This window comes from Schistocerca gregaria, unplaced genomic scaffold (assembly GCF_023897955.1).
Source record: "Schistocerca gregaria isolate iqSchGreg1 unplaced genomic scaffold, iqSchGreg1.2 ptg000178l, whole genome shotgun sequence".
Classification (NCBI taxonomy): domain Eukaryota; kingdom Metazoa; phylum Arthropoda; class Insecta; order Orthoptera; family Acrididae; genus Schistocerca; species Schistocerca gregaria.
This window is the reverse complement of record NW_026061728.1, coordinates 2,762,529-2,782,617: the sequence shown is the minus strand read 5'-3', so window position 1 is coordinate 2,782,617 and position 20,089 is coordinate 2,762,529.

Here is a 20,089-nt window from a genome sequence, read left to right as displayed (position 1 = left end):
GTTGTCATGCAATTTCTTTGCCTCTCAGAAATGATTATGACATAAAAGTGAAGTACGTGACGAGTGTGACGTTAGGAAAACATTAGGCAGCATGGAGAGATTCTGTATGGGACCACCCAGCCCAAACGAATACTGTGTGACGTGCTACCCGGCAAGTATTCACCGAGGTAGCCGGCTATCTCAGTCGGTAGAGCGTCAGACTCTTAATCCCAGGGTCGTGGGTTCGAGCCAGACGCTGGGCGGAACGGAATTTTGTTTCGCTGCAGGTGTAAATTACCGTTTTTCTGATTAACGAGATTTAATGGAAATAGCAACTTTAAACTTTGCCTACGTCTCTGTCAGTCGCAAGGAAACTGTATTTGAAGGTGGAGGTGATTTTGTAGACATGTGTGAAAGACATGTTCTGAAATGCAAGTGTTGTGGTTTGGAGAGCACATCGTTTACGTGTCAGATGTGTAGCCAAGCAGTAATTTGTCGCCATAGCTGCAAATATTAGCCGGTAATATGAAGTGTTGTCAGCTAAAGTCTGATGATGCAGACGACCGTAAGGACGAAGTACCCAAGAGTACCCCTAGGCCGCGCCTGTTTAGCTCAGTGGTAGAGCACTGGTCTAATAAACCAGGGGTCGTAAGTTCCATCCTCACAGGAGAAAGATGAATTTTGGAAATCAGTTGCGCGTCGTGGCCGTATAGCAAACAGTACCTGTGATGACGAACAATTAGCGACAGGCGTTTTTTTAAGATTTACTCTCCGATGTGATTAAGGCGAATGGCGCAGATAAAGCATTTGCCAAAGTGGTACAGCATAAGGTGGGACGAGGCAGTCTGAATTACATTTTATAGATGTATTTCTCACATATCTCAGAGCCTCTCGCGATCTTCGTCGTCGTCGTCGTCGTCGTCGCCGCCGCCGCTTCTGCAGAGATAGCAAATGGCCATCGTAGCAAATGCGGCGAGGGACGCCCTGCCTTCGATTCCGAATGCACAAAGTGTGTGGTCTTGTTTCTCAGTCTATATTTGGTCGGTCTCGTCAGAGGTTGAATGTAACGAATGGGTGGGAAAGAGCAAGGGGCAGCGGCTGTGTAGAACGAAAACACAAATCCTCAGGGGTATGAGCGTTTCGAGATGAGTCGCATACGTGTAAATGTTTGTTGTCAGTGACCGTGTGGCCTAATGGATAAGGCGTCGGACTTCGTATCTGAAGATTACAGGTTCGAATGCTGTCACGCTCGTGTTTTCCAGTTCTGAAAAAGAAACATACCGTTTTAATGTAGCAATTGAGCAGTACGAAACCGTCTGAATGTTGCTGTTGACCATTTTTTGCTTGGAGATGCTCTTGAGCTTGAAACACACCCAGCAAGACCGGTGTTAACTAGCGAAATGGTCGGCAGAGTGCCGACACCGCGAGTTTTCACTGGCACTTGCAAATCTAAAACATCGTCGGAAAGTAACTCGTTCGGCTTTTAAGTCAGATAAAGTATGTGTGTTAATTTTGACGCCACTAGCTCTGCTTGTTGTCATGCAATTTCTTTGCCTCTCAGAAATGATTATGACATAAAAGTGAAGTACGTGACGAGTGTGACGTTAGGAAAACATTAGGCAGCATGGAGAGATTCTGTATGGGACCACCCAACCCAAACGAGTACTGTGTGACGTGCTACCCGGCAAGTATTCACCGAGGTAGGCGGCTATCTCAGTCGGTAGAGCGTCAGACTCTTAATCCCAGGGTCGTGGGTACGAGCCAGACGCTGGGCGGAATGGAATTTTGTTCCGCTGCAGATGTAAATTACCGTTTTTCTGTTTAACGAGATTTAATGGAAATAGCAACTTTAAACTTTGCCTACGTCTCTGTCAGTCGCAAGGAAACTGTATTTGAAGGTGAAGGTGATTTTGTAGACATGTGTGAAAGACATGTTCTGAAATGCAAGTGTTGTGGTTTGGAGAGCACATCGGTTACTTGTCAGATGTGTAGCCAAGCAGTAATTTGTCGCCATAGCTGCAAATATTAGCCGGTAATATGAAGTGTTGTCAGCTAAAGTCTGATGATGCAGACGACCGTAAGGACGAAGTACCCAAGAGTACCGCTAGGCCGCGCCTCTTTAGCTCAGTGGTAGAGCACTGGTCTAATAAACCAGGGGTCGTAAGTTCCATCCTCACAGGAGAAAGATGTATTTTGGAAATCAGTTGCGCGTCGTGGCCGTATAGCAAACAGTACCTATGATGACGAACAATTAGCGACAGGCGTTTTTTTTTAAGATTTACTCTCAGATGTGATTGAGGCGAATGGCGCAGATAAAGCATTTGCCAAAGCGATACAGCATAAGGTGGGACGAGGCAGTCTGAATTACATTTTATAGATGCATTTCTCACATATCTCAGAGCCTCTCGCGATCTTCGTCGTCGTCGTCGTCGTCGTCGTCGTCGCGACCGCCGCCGACGCTTCTGCAGAAGTAGCAAATGGCCATCGTAGCAAATGCGGCGAGGGACGCCCTGCCTTCGATTCCGAATGCACAAAGTGTGTGGTCTTGTTTCTCAGTCTATATTTGGTCGGTCTCGTCAGAGGTTGAATGTAACGAATGGGTGGGAAAGAGCAAGGGGCAGCGGCTGTGTAGAACGAAAACACAAATCCTCAGGGGTGTGAGCGTTTCGAGATGAGTCGTATACATGTAAATGTTGGTCGTCAGTGTCCGTGTGGCCTAATGGATAAGGCGTCGGACTTCGTATCTGAAGATTACAGGTTCGAATGCTGTCACGCTTGTGTTTTTCCAGTTCTGAAAAAGAAACATACCGTTTTAATGTAGCAATTGAGCAGTACGAAACCGTCTGAATGTTGCTGTTGACCATTTTTTGCTTGGAGATGCTCTTGAGTTTGAAACACACACAGCAAGACCGGTGTTAACTAGCGAAATGGTCGGCAGAGTGCCGACACCGCGAGTTTTGACTGGCACTTGCACATCTAAAACAACGTCGGAAAGTAACTCGTTCGGCTTTTGAGTCAGATAAAGTATGTGTGTTAATTTTGACGCCACTAGCTCTGTTTGTTGTCATGCAATTTCTTTGCCTCTCAGAAATGATTATGACATAAAAGTGAAGTACGTGTCGAGTGTGACGTTAGGAAAACATTAGGCAGCATGGAGAGATTCTGTATGGGACCACCCAACCCAAACGAGTACTGTGTGACGTGCTACCCGGCAAGTATTCACCGAGGTAGCCGGCTATCTCAGTCGGTAGAGCGTCAGACTCTTAATCCCAGGGTCGTGGGTTCGAGCCAGACGCTGGGCGGAACGGAATTTTGTTCCGCTGCAGGTGTAAATTACCGTTTTTCTGATTAACGAGATTTAATGGAAATAGCAACTTTAAACTTTGCCTACGTCTCTGTCAGTCGCAAGGAAACTGTATTTGAAGGTGAAGGTGATTTTGTAGACATGTGTGAAAGACATGTTCTGAAATGCAAGTGTTGTGGTTTGGAGAGCACATCGGTTACGTGTCAGATGTGTAGCCAAGCAGTAATTTGTCGCCATAGCTGCAAATATTAGCCGGTAATATGAAGTGTTGTCAGCTAAAGTCTGATGATGCAGACGACCGTAAGGACGAAGTACCCAAGAGTACCCCTAGGCCGCGCTTCTTTAGCTCAGTGGTAGAGCACTGGTCTAATAAACCAGGGGTCGTAAGTTCCATCCTCACTGGAGAAAGATGAATTTTGGAAATCAGTTGCGCGTCGTGGCCGTATAGCAAACAGTACCTGTGATGACGAACAATCAGCGACAGGCGTTTTTTTAAGATTTACTCTCAGATGTGATTAAGGCGAATGGCGCAGATAAAGCATTTGCCAAAGCGGTACAGCATAAGGTGGGACGAGGCAGTCTGAATTACATTTTATAGATGTATTTCTCACATATCTCAGAGCCTCTCGCGGTCGTCGTCGTCGTCGTCGCCGCCGCCGCCGCCGCTTCTGCAGAAGTAGCAAATGGCCATCGTAGCAAATGCGGCGAGGGACGCCCTGCCTTCGATTCCGAATGCACAAAGTGTGTGGTCTTGTTTCTCAGTCTATATTTGGTCGGTCTCGTCAGAGGTTGAATGTAACGAATGGGTGGGAAAGAGCAAGGGGCAGCGGCTGTGTAGAACGAAAACACAAACCTCAGGGGTGTGAGCGTTTCGAGATGAGTCGTATAAATGTAAATGTTGGTCGTCAGTGACCGTGTGGCCTAATGGATAAGGCGTCGGACTTCGTATCTGAAGATTACAGGTTCGAATGCTGTCACGCTTGTGTTTTTCCAGTTCTGAAAAAGAAACATATTGTTTTAATGTAGCAATTGAGCAGTACGAAACGGTCTGAATGTTGCTGATGACCATTTTTTGCTTGGAGATGCTCTTGAGCTTGAAACACACACAGCAAGACCGGTGTTAACTAGCGAAATGGTCGGCAGAGTGCCGACACCGCGAGTTTTGACTGGCAATTGCACATCTAAAACAACGTCGGAAAGTAACTCGTTCGGCTTTTGAGTCAGATAAAGTATGTGTGTTAATTTTGACGCCACTAGCTCTGCTTGTTGTCATGCAATTTCTTTGCCTCTCAGAAATGATTATGACATAAAAGTGAAGTACGTGACGAGTGTGACGTTAGGAAAACATTAGGCAGCATGGAGAGATTCTGTATGGGACCACCCAACCCAAACGAATACTGTGTGACGTGCTACCCGGCAAGTATTCACCGAGGTAGCCGGCTATCTCAGTCGGTAGAGCGTCAGACTCTTAATCCCAGGGTCGTGGGTTCGAGCCAGACGCTGGGCGGAACGGAATTTTGTTCCGCTGCAGGTGTAAATTACCGTTTTTCTGATTAACGAGATTTAATGGAAATAGCAACTTTAAACTTTGCCTACGTCTCTGTCAGTCGCAAGGAAACTGTATTTGAAGGTGGAGGTGATTTTGTAGACATGTGTGAAAGACATGTTCTGAAATGCAAGTGTTGTGGTTTGGAGAGCACATCGTTTACGTGTCAGATGTGTAGCCAAGCAGTAATTTGTCGCCATAGCTGCAAATATTAGCCGGTAATATGAAGTGTTGTCAGCTAAAGTCTGATGATGCAGACGACCATAAGGACGAAGTACCCAAGAGTACCGCTAGGCCGCGCCTCTTTAGCTCAGTGGTAGAGCACTGGTCTAATAAACCAGGGGTCGTAAGTTCCATCCTCACAGGAGAAAGATGAATTTTGGAAATCAGTTGCGCGTCGTGGCCGTATAGCAAACAGTACCTGTGATGACGAACAATTAGCGACAGGCGTTTTTTTAAGATTTACTCTCCGATGTGATTAAGGCGAATGGCGCAGATAAAGCATTTGCCAAAGTGGTACAGCATAAGGTGGGACGAGGCAGTCTGAATTACATTTTATAGATGTATTTCTCACATATCTTAGAGCCTCTCGCGATCTTCGTCGTCGTCGTCGTCGTCGTCGTCGCCGCCGCCGCTTCTGCAGAAGTAGCAAATGGCCATCGTAGCAAATGCGGCGAGGGACGCCCTGCCTTCGATTCCGAATGCACAAAGTGTGTGGTCTTGTTTCTCAGTCTATATTTGGTCGGTCTCGTCAGAGGTTGAATGTAACGAATGGGTGGGAAAGAGCAAGGGGCAGCGGCTGTGTAGAACGACAACACAAATCCTCAGGGGTATGAGTGTTTCGAGATGAGTCGCATACGTGTAAATGTTTGTTGTCAGTGACCGTGTGGCCTAATGGATAAGGCGTCGGACTTCGTATCTGAAGATTACAGGTTCGAATGCTGTCACGCTCGTGTTTTCCAGTTCTGAAAAAGAAACATACCGTTTTAATGTAGCAATTGAGCAGTACGAAACCGTCTGAATGTTGCTGTTGACCATTTTTTGCTTGGAGATGCTCTTGAGCTTGAAACACACACAGCAAGACCGGTGTTAACTAGCGAAATGGTCGGCAGAGTGCCGACACCGCGAGTTTTCACTGGCACTTGCAAATCTAAAACATCGTCGGAAAGTAACTCGTTCGGCTTTTGAGTCAGATAAAGTATGTGTGTTAATTTTGACGCCACTAGCTCTGCTTGTTGTCATGCAATTTCTTTGCCTCTCAGAAATGATTATGACATAAAAGTGAAGTACGTGACGAGTGTGACGTTAGGAAAACATTAGGCAGCATGGAGAGATTCTGTATGGGACCACCCAACCCAAACGAGTACTGTGTGACGTGCTACCCGGCAAGTATTCACCGAGGTAGGCGGCTATCTCAGTCGGTAGAGCGTCAGACTCTTAATCCCAGGGTCGTGGGTACGAGCCAGACGCTGGGCGGAATGGAATTTTGTTCCGCTGCAGATGTAAATTACCGTTTTTCTGTTTAACGAGATTTAATGGAAATAGCAACTTTAAACTTTGCCTACGTCTCTGTCAGTCGCAAGGAAACTGTATTTGAAGGTGAAGGTGATTTTGTAGACATGTGTGAAAGACATGTTCTGAAATGCAAGTGTTGTGGTTTGGAGAGCACATCGGTTACGTGTCAGATGTGTAGCCAAGCAGTAATTTGTCGCCATAGCTGCAAATATTAGCCGGTAATATGAAGTGTTGTCAGCTAAAGTCTGATGATGCAGACGACCGTAAGGACGAAGTACCCAAGAGTACCGCTAGGCCGCGCCTCTTTAGCTCAGTGGTAGAGCACTGGTCTAATAAACCAGGGGTCGTAAGTTCCATCCTCACAGGAGAAAAATGTATTTTGGAAATCAGTTGCGCGTCGTGGCCGTATAGCAAACAGTACTTATGATGACGAACAATTAGCGACAGGCGTTTTTTTTTTAAGATTTACTCTCAGATGTGATTGAGGCGAATGGCGCAGATAAAGCATTTGCCAAAGCGATACAGCATAAGGTGGGACGAGGCAGTCTGAATTACATTTTATAGATGCATTTCTCACATATCTCAGAGCCTCTCGCGATCTTCGTCGTCGTCGTCGTCGTCGTCGTCGTCGTCGTCGTCGTCGCCGCCGCCGCTTCTGCAGAAGTAGCAAATGGCCATCGTAGCAAATGCGGCGAGGGACGCCCTGCCTTCGATTCCGAATGCACAAAGTGTGTGGTCTTGTTTCTCAGTCTATATTTGGTCGGTCTCGTCAGAGGTTGAATGTAACGAATGGGTGGGAAAGAGCAAGGGGCAGCGGCTGTGTAGAACGAAAACACAAATCCTCAGGGGTGTGAGCGTTTCGAGATGAGTCGTATACATGTAAATGTTGGTCGTCAGTGTCCGTGTGGCCTAATGGATAAGGCGTCGGACTTCGTATCTGAAAATTACAGGTTCGAATGCTGTCACGCTTGTGTTTTTCCAGTTCTGAAAATGAAACATACCGTTTTAATGTAGCAATTGAGCAGTACGAAACCGTCTGAATGTTGCTGTTGACCATTTTTTGCTTGGAGATGCTCTTGAGCTTGAAACACACACAGCAAGACCGGTGTTAACTAGCGAAATGGTCGGCAGAGTGCCGACACCGCGAGTTTTGACTGGCACTTGCACATCTAAAACAACGTCGGAAAGTAACTCGTTCGGCTTTTGAGTCAGATAAAGTATGTGTGTTAATTTTGACGCCACTAGCTCTGCTTGTTGTCATGCAATTTCTTTGCCTCTCAGAAATGATTATGACATAAAAGTGAAGTACGTGACGAGTGTGACGTTAGGAAAACATTAGGCAGCATGGAGAGATTCTGTATGGGACCACCCAACCCAAACGAGTACTGTGTGACGTGCTACCCGGCAAGTACTCACCGAGGTAGCCGGCTATCTCAGTCGGTAGAGCGTCAGACTCTTAATCCCAGGGTCGTGGGTTCGAGCCAGACGCTGGGCGGAACGGAATTTTGTTCCGCTGCAGGTGTAAATTACCGTTTTTCTGATTAACGAGATTTAATGGAAATAGCAACTTTAAACTTTGCCTACGTCTCTGTCAGTCGCAAGGAAACTGTATTTGAAGGTGAAGGTGATTTTGTAGACATGTGTGAAAGACATGTTCTGAAATGCAAGTGTTGTGGTTTGGAGAGCACATCGGTTACGTGTCAGATGTGTAGCCAAGCAGTAATTTGTCGCCATAGCTGCAAATATTAGCCGGTAATATGAAGTGTTGTCAGCTAAAGTCTGATGATGCAGACGACCGTAAGGACGAAGTACCCAAGAGTAGCGCTAGGCCGCGCTTCTTTAGCTCAGTGGTAGAGCACTGGTCTAATAAACCAGGGGTCGTAAGTTCCATCCTCACTGGAGAAAGATGAATTTTGGAAATCAGTTGCGCGTCGTGGCCGTATAGCAAACAGTACCTGTGATGACGAACAATCAGCGACAGGCGTTTTTTTAAGATTTACTCTCAGATGTGATTAAGGCGAATGGCGCAGATAAAGCATTTGCCAAAGCGGTACAGCATAAGGTGGGACGAGGCAGTCTGAATTACATTTTATAGATGTATTTCTCACATATCTCAGAGCCTCTCGCGGTCGTCGTCGTCGTCGTCGTCGCCGCCGCCGCCGCCGCTTCTGCAGAAGTAGCAAATGGCCATCGTAGCAAATGCGGCGAGGGACGCCCTGCCTTCGATTCCGAATGCACAAAGTGTGTGGTCTTGTTTCTCAGTCTATATTTGGTCGGTCTCGTCAGAGGTTGAAAGTAACGACTGGGTGGGAAAGAGCAAGGGGCAGCGGCTGTGTAGAACGAAAACACAAATCCTCAGGGGTGTGAGCGTTTCGAGATGAGTCGTATACATGTAAATCTTGGTCGTCAGTGTCCGTGTGGCCTAATGGATAAGGCGTCGGACTTCGGATCTGAAGATTACAGGTTCGAATGCTGTCACGCTTGTGTTTTTCCAGTTCTGAAAAAGAAACATACCGTTTTAATGTAGCAATTGAGCAGTACGAAACCGTCTGAATGTTGCTGTTGACCATTTTTTGCTTGGAGAAGCTCTTGAGCTTGAAACACACACAGCAAGACCGGTGTTAACTAGCGAAATGGTCGGCAGAGTGCCGACACCGCGAGTTTTGACTGGCACTTGCACATCTAAAACAACGTCGGAAAGTAACTCGTTCGGCTTTTGAGTCACATAAAGTATGTGTGTTAATTTTGACGCCACTAGCTCTGCTTGTTGTCATGCAATTTCTTTGCCTCTCAGAAATGATTATGACATAAAAGTGAAGTACGTGACGAGTGTGACGTTAGGAAAACATTAGGCAGCATGGAGAGATTCTGTATGGGACCACCCAACCCAAACGAGTACTGTGTGACGTGCTACCCGGCAAGTATTCACCGAGGTAGCCGGCTATCTCAGTCGGTAGAGCGTCAGACTCTTAATCCCAGGGTCGTGGGTTCGAGCCAGACGCTGGGCAGAACGGAATTTTGTTCCGCTGCAGGTGTAAATTACCGTTTTTCTGATTAACGAGATTTAATGGAAATAGCAACTTTAAACTTTGCCTACGTCTCTGTCAGTCGCAAGGAAACTGTATTTGAAGGTGAAGGTGATTTTGTAGACATGTGTGAAAGACATGTTCTGAAATGCAAGTGTTGTGGTTTGGAGAGCACATCGTTTACGTGTCAGATGTGTAGCCAAGCAGTAATTTGTCGCCATAGCTGCAAATATTAGCCGGTAATATGAAGTGTTGTCAGCTAAAGTCTGATGATGCAGACGACCGTAAGGACGAAGTACCCAAGAGTACCGCTAGGCCGCGCCTCTTTAGCTCAGTGGTAGAGCACTGGTTTTATAAACCAGGGGTCGTAAGTTCCATCCTCACAGGAGAAAGATGAATTTTGGAAATCAGTTGCGCGTCGTGGCCGTATAGCAAACAGTACCTGTGATGACGAACAATTAGCGACAGGCGTTTTTTTTTTAAGATTTACTCTCAGATGTGATTAAGGCGAATGGCGCAGATAAAGCATTTGCCAAAGCGGTACAGCATAAGGTGGGACGAGGCAGTCTGAATTACATTTTATAGATGTATTTCTCACATATCTCAGAGCCTCTCGCGATCTTCGTCGTCGTCGTCGTCGTCGTCGCCGTCGTCGCCGCCGCCGCTTCTGCAGAAGTAGCAAATGGCCATCGTAGCAAATGCGGCGAGGGACGCCCTGCCTTCGATTCCGAATGCACAAAGTGTGTGGTCTTGTTTCTCAGTCTATATTTGGTCGGTCTCGTCAGAGGTTGAAAGTAACGACTGGGTGGGAAAGAGCAAGGGGCAGCGGCTGTGTAGAACGAAAACACAAATCCTCAGGGGTGTGAGCGTTTCGAGATGAGTCGTATACATGTAAATCTTGGTCGTCAGTGTCCGTGTGGCCTAATGGATAAGGCGTCGGACTTCGGATCTGAAGATTACAGGTTCGAATGCTGTCACGCTTGTGTTTTTCCAGTTCTGAAAAAGAAACATACCGTTTTAATGTAGCAATTGAGCAGTACGAAACCGTCTGAATGTTGCTGTTGACCATTTTTTGCTTGGAGAAGCTCTTGAGCTTGAAACACACACATCAAGACCGGTGTTAACTAGCGAAATGGTCGGCAGAGTGCCGACACCGCGAGTTTTGACTGGCACTTGCACATCTAAAACAACGTCGGAAAGTAACTCGTTCGGCTTTTGAGTCACATAAAGTATGTGTGTTAATTTTGACGCCACTAGCTCTGCTTGTTGTCATGCAATTTCTTTGCCTCTCAGAAATGATTATGACATAAAAGTGAAGTACGTGACGAGTGTGACGTTAGGAAAACATTAGGCAGCATGGAGAAATTCTGTATGGGACCACCCAACCCAAACGAGTACTGTGTGACGTGCTACCCGGCAAGTATTCACCGAGGTAGCCGGCTATCTCAGTCGGTAGAGCGTCAGACTCTTAATCCCAGGGTCGTGGGTTCGAGCCAGACGCTGGGCAGAACGGAATTTTGTTCCGCTGCAGGAGTAAATTACCGTGTTTCTGATTGACGAGATTTAATGGAAATAGCAACTTTAAACTTTGCCTACGTCTCTGTCAGTCGCAAGGAAACTGTATTTGAAGGTGAAGGTGATTTTGTAGACATGTGTGAAAGACATGTTCTGAAATGCAAGTGTTGTGGTTTGGAGAGCACATCGTTTACGTGTCAGATGTGTAGCCAAGCAGTAATTTGTCGCCATAGCTGCAAATATTAGCCGGTAATATGAAGTGTTGTCAGCTAAAGTCTGATGATGCAGACGACCGTAAGGACGAAGTACCCAAGAGTACCGCTAGGCCGCGCCTCTTTAGCTCAGTGGTAGAGCACTGGTTTTATAAACCAGGGGTCGTAAGTTCCATCCTCACAGGAGAAAGATGAATTTTGGAAATCAGTTGCGCGTCGTGGCCGTATAGCAAACAGTACCTGTGATGACGAACAATTAGCGACAGGCGTTTTTTTTTAAGATTTACTCTCAGATGTGATTAAGGCGAATGGCGCAGATAAAGCATTTGCCAAAGCGGTACAGCATAAGGTGGGACGAGGCAGTCTGAATTACATTTTATAGATGTATTTCTCACATATCTCAGAGCCTCTCGCGATCTTCGTCGTCGTCGTCGTCGTCGTCGTCGCCGCCGCCGCTTCTGCAGAAGTAGCAAATGGCCATCGTAGCAAATGCGGCGAGGGACGCCCTGCCTTCGATTCCGAATGCACAAAGTGTGTGGTCTTGTTTCTCAGTCTATATTTGGTCGGTCTCGTCAGAGGTTGAAAGTAACGACTGGGTGGGAAAGAGCAAGGGGCAGCGGCTGTGTAGAACGAAAACACAAATCCTCAGGGGTGTGAGCGTTTCGAGATGAGTCGTATACATGTAAATCTTGGTCGTCAGTGTCCGTGTGGCCTAATGGATAAGGCGTCGGACTTCGGATCTGAAGATTACAGGTTCGAATGCTGTCACGCTTGTGTTTTTCCAGTTCTGAAAAAGAAACATACCGTTTTAATGTAGCAATTGAGCAGTACGAAACCGTCTGAATGTTGCTGTTGACCATTTTTTGCTTGGAGAAGCTCTTGAGCTTGAAACACACACAGCAAGACCGGTGTTAACTAGCGAAATGGTCGGCAGAGTGCCGACACCGCGAGTTTTGACTGGCACTTGCACATCTAAAACAACGTCGGAAAGTAACTCGTTCGGCTTTTGAGTCACATAAAGTATGTGTGTTAATTTTGACGCCACTAGCTCTGCTTGTTGTCATGCAATTTCTTTGCCTCTCAGAAATGATTATGACATAAAAGTGAAGTACGTGACGAGTGTGACGTTAGGAAAACATTAGGCAGCATGGAGAGATTCTGTATGGGACCACCCAACCCAAACGAGTACTGTGTGACGTGCTACCCGGCAAGTATTCACCGAGGTAGCCGGCTATCTCAGTCGGTAGAGCGTCAGACTCTTAATCCCAGGGTCGTGGGTTCGAGCCAGACGCTGGGCAGAACGGAATTTTGTTCCGCTGCAGGAGTAAATTACCGTGTTTCTGATTGACGAGATTTAATGGAAATAGCAACTTTAAACTTTGCCTACGTCTCTGTCAGTCGCAAGGAAACTGTATTTGAAGGTGAAGGTGATTTTGTAGACATGTGTGAAAGACATGTTCTGAAATGCAAGTGTTGTGGTTTGGAGAGCACATCGTTTACGTGTCAGATGTGTAGCCAAGCAGTAATTTGTCGCCATAGCTGCAAATATTAGCCGGTAATATGAAGTGTTGTCAGCTAAAGTCTGATGATGCAGACGACCGTAAGGACGAAGTACCCAAGAGTACCGCTAGGCCGCGCCTCTTTAGCTCAGTGGTAGAGCACTGGTTTTATAAACCAGGGGTCGTAAGTTCCATCCTCACAGGAGAAAGATGAATTTTGGAAATCAGTTGCGCGTCGTGGCCGTATAGCAAACAGTACCTGTGATGACGAACAATTAGCGACAGGCGTTTTTTTTTAAGATTTACTCTCAGATGTGATTAAGGCGAATGGCGCAGATAAAGCATTTGCCAAAGCGGTACAGCATAAGGTGGGACGAGGCAGTCTGAATTACATTTTATAGATGTATTTCTCACATATCTCAGAGCCTCTCGCGATCTTCGTCGTCGTCGTCGTCGTCGTCGTCGCCGCCGCCGCCGCTTCTGCAGAAGTAGCAAATGGCCATCGTAGCAAATGCGGCGAGGGACGCCCTGCCTTCGATTCCGAATGCACAAAGTGTGTGGTCTTGTTTCTCAGTCTATATTTGGTCGGTCTCGTCAGAGGTTGAAAGTAACGACTGGGTGGGAAAGAGCAAGGGGCAGCGGCTGTGTAGAACGAAAACACAAATCCTCAGGGGTGTGAGCGTTTCGAGATGAGTCGTAGACATGTAAATCTTGGTCGTCAGTGTCCGTGTGGCCTAATGGATAAGGCGTCGGACTTCGGATCTGAAGATTACAGGTTCGAATGCTGTCACGCTTGTGTTTTTCCAGTTCTGAAAAAGAAACATACCGTTTTAATGTAGCAATTGAGCAGTACGAAACCGTCTGAATGTTGCTGTTGACCATTTTTTGCTTGGAGAAGCTCTTGAGCTTGAGATGAGTCGTATACATGTAAATCTTGGTCGTCAGTGTCCGTGTGGCCTAATGGATAAGGCGTCGGACTTCGGATCTGAAGATTACAGGTTCGAATGCTGTCACGCTTGTGTTTTTCCAGTTCTGAAAAAGAAACATACCGTTTTAATGTAGCAATTGAGCAGTACGAAACCGTCTGAATGTTGCTGTTGACCATTTTTTGCTTGGAGAAGCTCTTGAGCTTGAAACACACACATCAAGACCGGTGTTAACTAGCGAAATGGTCGGCAGAGTGCCGACACCGCGAGTTTTGACTATCACTTGCACATCTAAAACAACGTCGGAAAGTAACTCGTTCGGCTTTTGAGTCACATAAAGTATGTGTGTTAATTTTGACGCCACTAGCTCTGCTTGTTGTCATGCAATTTCTTTGCCTCTCAGAAATGATTATGACATAAAAGTGAAGTACGTGACGAGTGTGACGTTAGGAAAACATTAGGCAGCATGGAGAGATTCTGTATGGGACCACCCAACCCAAACGAGTACTGTGTGACGTGCTACCCGGGAAGTATTCACCGAGGTAGCCGGCTATCTCAGTCGGTAGAGCGTCAGACTCTTAATCCCAGGGTCGTGGGTTCGAGCCAGACGCTGGGCAGAACGGAATTTTGTTCCGCTGCAGGTGTAAATTACCGTTTTTCTGATTAACGAGATTTAATGGAAATAGCAACTTTAAACTTTGCCTACGTCTCTGTCAGTCGCAAGGAAACTGTATTTGAAGGTGAAGGTGATTTTGTAGACATGTGTGAAAGACATGTTCTGAAATGCAAGTGTTGTGGTTTGGAGAGCACATCGTTTACGTGTCAGATGTGTAGCCAAGCAGTAATTTGTCGCCATAGCTGCAAATATTAGCCGGTAATATGAAGTGTTGTCAGCTAAAGTCTGATGATGCAGACGACCGTAAGGACGAAGTACCCAAGAGTACCGCTAGGCCGCGCCTCTTTAGCTCAGTGGTAGAGCACTGGTTTTATAAACCAGGGGTCGTAAGTTCCATCCTCACAGGAGAAAGATGAATTTTGGAAATCAGTTGCGCGTCGTGGCCGTATAGCAAACAGTACCTGTGATGACGAACAATTAGCGACAGGCGTTTTTTTTTAAGATTTACTCTCAGATGTGATTAAGGCGAATGGCGCAGATAAAGCATTTGCCAAAGCGGTACAGCATAAGGTGGGACGAGGCAGTCTGAATTACATTTTATAGATGTATTTCTCACATATCTCAGAGCCTCTCGCGATCTTCGTCGTCGTCGTCGTCGTCGTCGTCGCCGCCGCCGCTTCTGCAGAAGTAGCAAATGGCCATCGTAGCAAATGCGGCGAGGGACGCCCTGCCTTCGATTCCGAATGCACAAAGTGTGTGGTCTTGTTTCTCAGTCTATATTTGGTCGGTCTCGTCAGAGGTTGAAAGTAACGACTGGGTGGGAAAGAGCAAGGGGCAGCGGCTGTGTAGAACGAAAACACAAATCCTCAGGGGTGTGAGCGTTTCGAGATGAGTCGTATACATGTAAATCTTGGTCGTCAGTGTCCGTGTGGCCTAATGGATAAGGCGTCGGACTTCGGATCTGAAGATTACAGGTTCGAATGCTGTCACGCTTGTGTTTTTCCAGTTCTGAAAAAGAAACATACCGTTTTAATGTAGCAATTGAGCAGTACGAAACCGTCTGAATGTTGCTGTTGACCATTTTTTGCTTGGAGAAGCTCTTGAGCTTGAAACACACACAGCAAGACCGGTGTTAACTAGCGAAATGGTCGGCAGAGTGCCGACACCGCGAGTTTTGACTGGCACTTGCACATCTAAAACAACGTCGGAAAGTAACTCGTTCGGCTTTTGAGTCACATAAAGTATGTGTGTTAATTTTGACGCCACTAGCTCTGCTTGTTGTCATGCAATTTCTTTGCCTCTCAGAAATGATTATGACATAAAAGTGAAGTACGTGACGAGTGTGACGTTAGGAAAACATTAGGCAGCATGGAGAGATTCTGTATGGGACCACCCAACCCAAACGAGTACTGTGTGACGTGCTACCCGGCAAGTATTCACCGAGGTAGCCGGCTATCTCAGTCGGTAGAGCGTCAGACTCTTAATCCCAGGGTCGTGGGTTCGAGCCAGACGCTGGGCAGAACGGAATTTTGTTCCGCTGCAGGTGTAAATTACCGTTTTTCTGATTAACGAGATTTAATGGAAATAGCAACTTTAAACTTTGCCTACGTCTCTGTCAGTCGCAAGGAAACTGTATTTGAAGGTGAAGGTGATTTTGTAGACATGTGTGAAAGACATGTTCTGAAATGCAAGTGTTGTGGTTTGGAGAGCACATCGTTTACGTGTCAGATGTGTAGCCAAGCAGTAATTTGTCGCCATAGCTGCAAATATTAGCCGGTAATATGAAGTGTTGTCAGCTAAAGTCTGATGATGCAGACGACCGTAAGGACGAAGTACCCAAGAGTACCGCTAGGCCGCGCCTCTTTAGCTCAGTGGTAGAGCACTGGTTTTATAAACCAGGGGTCGTAAGTTCCATCCTCACAGGAGAAAGATGAATTTTGGAAATCAGTTGCGCGTCGTGGCCGTATAGCAAACAGTACCTGTGATGACGAACAATTAGCGACAGGCGTTTTTTTTTAAGATTTACTCTCAGATGTGATTAAGGCGAATGGCGCAGATAAAGCATTTGCCAAAGCGGTACAGCATAAGGTGGGACGAGGCAGTCTGAATTACATTTTATAGATGTATTTCTCACATATCTCAGAGCCTCTCGCGATCTTCGTCGTCGTCGTCGTCGTCGTCGCCGTCGTGCCGCCGCCGCTTCTGCAGAAGTAGCAAATGGCCATCGTAGCAAATGCGGCGAGGGACGCCCTGTCTTCGATTCCGAATGCACAAAGTGTGTGGTCTTGTTTGTCAGTCTATATTTAGTCGGTCTCGTCAGAGGTTGAATGTAACGAATGGGTGGGAAAGAGCAAGGGGCAGCGGCTGTGTAGACCGAAAACACATATCCTCAGGGGTGTGAGCGTTTCGAGATGAGTCGTATACATGTAAATGTTGGTCGTCAGTGTCCGTGTGGCCTAATGGATAAGGCGTCGGACTTCGGATCTGAAGATTACAGGTTCGAATGCTGTCACGCATGTGTTTTTCCATTTCTGAAAAAGAAACATACCGTTTTAATGTAGCAATTGAGCAGTACGAAACCGTCTGAATGTTGCTGTTGACCATTTTTTGCTTGGAGATGCTCTTGAGCTTGAAACACACCCAGCAAGACCGGTGTTAACTAGCGAAATGGTCGGCAGAGTGCCGACACCGCGAGTTTTGACTGGCACTTGCACATCTAAAACAACGTCGGAAAGTAACTCGTTCGGCTTTTGAGTCACATAAAGTATGTGTGTTAATTTTGACGCCACTAGCTCTGCTTGTTGTCATGCAATTTCTTTGCCTCTCAGAAATGATTATGACATAAAAGTGAAGTACGTGACGAGTGTGACGTTAGGAAAACATTAGGCAGCATGGAGAGATTCTGTATGGGACCACCCAACCCAAACGAGTACTGTGTGACGTGCTACCCGGCAAGTATTCACCGAGGTAGCCGGCTATCTCAGTCGGTAGAGCGTCAGACTCTTAATCCCAGGGTCGTGGGTTCGAGCCAGACGCTGGGCAGAACGGAATTTTGTTCCGCTGCAGGTGTAAATTACCGTTTTTCTGATTAACGAGATTTAATGGAAATAGCAACTTTAAACTTTGCCTACGTCTCTGTCAGTCGCAAGGAAACTGTATTTGAAGGTGAAGGTGATTTTGTAGACATGTGTGAAAGACATGTTCTGAAATGCAAGTGTTGTGGTTTGGAGAGCACATCGTTTACGTGTCAGATGTGTAGCCAAGCAGTAATTTGTCGCCATAGCTGCAAATATTAGCCGGTAATATGAAGTGTTGTCAGCTAAAGTCTGATGATGCAGACGACCGTAAGGACGAAGTACCCAAGAGTACCGCTAGGCCGCGCCTCTTTAGCTCAGTGGTAGAGCACTGGTTTTATAAACCAGGGGTCGTAAGTTCCATCCTCACAGGAGAAAGATGAATTTTGGAAATCAGTTGCGCGTCGTGGCCGTATAGCAAACAGTACCTGTGATGACGAACAATTAGCGACAGGCGTTTTTTTTTAAGATTTACTCTCAGATGTGATTAAGGCGAATGGCGCAGATAAAGCATTTGCCAAAGCGGTACAGCATAAGGTGGGACGAGGCAGTCTGAATTACATTTTATAGATGTATTTCTCACATATCTCAGAGCCTCTCGCGATCTTCGTCGTCGTCGTCGTCGTCGTCGCCGTCGTGCCGCCGCCGCTTCTGCAGAAGTAGCAAATGGCCATCGTAGCAAATGCGGCGAGGGACGCCCTGTCTTCGATTCCGAATGCACAAAGTGTGTGGTCTTGTTTGTCAGTCTATATTTAGTCGGTCTCGTCAGAGGTTGAATGTAACGAATGGGTGGGAAAGAGCAAGGGGCAGCGGCTGTGTAGACCGAAAACACATATCCTCAGGGGTGTGAGCGTTTCGAGATGAGTCGTATACATGTAAATGTTGGTCGTCAGTGTCCGTGTGGCCTAATGGATAAGGCGTCGGACTTCGGATCTGAAGATTACAGGTTCGAATGCTGTCACGCATGTGTTTTTCCATTTCTGAAAAAGAAACATACCGTTTTAATGTAGCAATTGAGCAGTACGAAACCGTCTGAATGTTGCTGTTGACCATTTTTTGCTTGGAGATGCTCTTGAGCTTGAAACACACCCAGCAAGACCGGTGTTAACTAGCGAAATGGTCGGCAGAGTGCCGACACCGCGAGTTTTGACTGGCACTTGCACATCTAAAACAACGTCGGAAAGTAACTCGTTCGGCTTTTGAGTCACATAAAGTATGTGTGTTAATTTTGACGCCACTAGCTCTGCTTGTTGTCATGCAATTTCTTTGCCTCTCAGAAATGATTATGACATAAAAGTGAAGTACGTGACGAGTGTGACGTTAGGAAAACATTAGGCAGCATGGAGAGATTCTGTATGGGACCACCCAACCCAAAAGAGTACTGTGTGACGTGCTACCCGGCAAGTATTCACCGAGGTAGCCGGCTATCTCAGTCGGTAGAGCGTCAGACTGTTAATCCCAGGGTCGTGGGTTCGAGCCAGACGCTGGGCGGAACGGAATTTTGTTCCGCTGCAGGTGTAAATTACCGTTTTTCTGATTAACGTGCTTTAATGGAAATAGCAACTTTAAACTTTGCCTACGTCTCTGTCAGTCGCAAGGAAACTGTATTTGAAGGTGAAGGTGATTTTGTAGACATGTGTGAAAGACATGTTCTGAAATGCAAGTGTTGTGGTTTGGAGAGCACATCGGTTACGTGTCAGATGTGTAGCCAAGCAGTAATTTGTCGCCATAGCTGCAAATATTAGCCGGTAATATGAAGTGTTGTCAGCTAAAGTCTGATGATGCAGACGACCGTAAGGACGAAGTACCCAAGAGTACTGCTAGGCCGCGCCTCTTTAGCTCAGTGGTAGAGCACTGGTCTAATAAACCAGGGGTCGTAAGTTCCATCCTCACAGGAGAAAGATGAATTTTGGAAATCAGTTGCGCGTCGTGGCCGTATAGCAAACAGTACCTGTGATGACGAACAATTAGCGACAGGCGTTTTTTTAAGATTTACTCTCAGATGTGATTAAGGCGAATGGCGCAGATAAAGCATTTGCCAAAGCGGTACAGCATAAGGTGGGACGAGGCAGTCTGAATTACATTTTATAGATGTATTTCTCACATATCTCAGAGCCTCTCGCGATCTTCGTCGTCGTCGTCGTCGTCGTCGTCGTCGTCGCCGCCGCCGCTTCTGCAGAAGTAGCAAATGGCCATCGTAGCAAATGCGGCGAGGGATGCCCTGCCTTCGATTCCGAATGCACAAAGTGTGTGGTCTTGTTTCTCAGTCTATATTTGGTCGGTCTCGTCAGAGGTTGAATGTAACGAATGGGTGGGAAAGAGCAAGGGGCAGCGGCTGTGTAGAACGAAAACACAAATCCTCAGGGGTGTGAGCGTTTCGAGATGAGTCGTATACATGTAAATGTTGGTCGTCAGTGTCCGTGTGGCCTAATGGATAAGGCGTCGGACTTCCTATCTGAAGATTACAGCTTCAAATGCTGTCACGCTTGTGTTTTTCCAGTTCTGAAAAAGAAACATACCGTTTTAATGTAGCAATTGAGCAGTACGAAACCGTCTGAATGTTGCTGTTGACCATTTTTTGCTTGGAGATCCTCTTGAGCTTGAAACACACACAGCAAGACCGGTGTTAACTAGCGAAATGGTCGGCAGAGTGCCGACACCGCGAGTTTTGACTGGCACTTGCACATCTAAAACAACGTCGGAAAGTAACTCGTTCGGCTTTTGAGTCACATAAGGTATGTGTGTTAATTTTGACGCCACTAGCTCTGCTTGTTGTCATGCAATTTCTTTGCCTCTCAGAAATGATTATGACATAAAAGTGAAGTACGTGACGAGTGTGACGTTAGGAAAACATTAGGCAGCATGGAGAGATTCTGT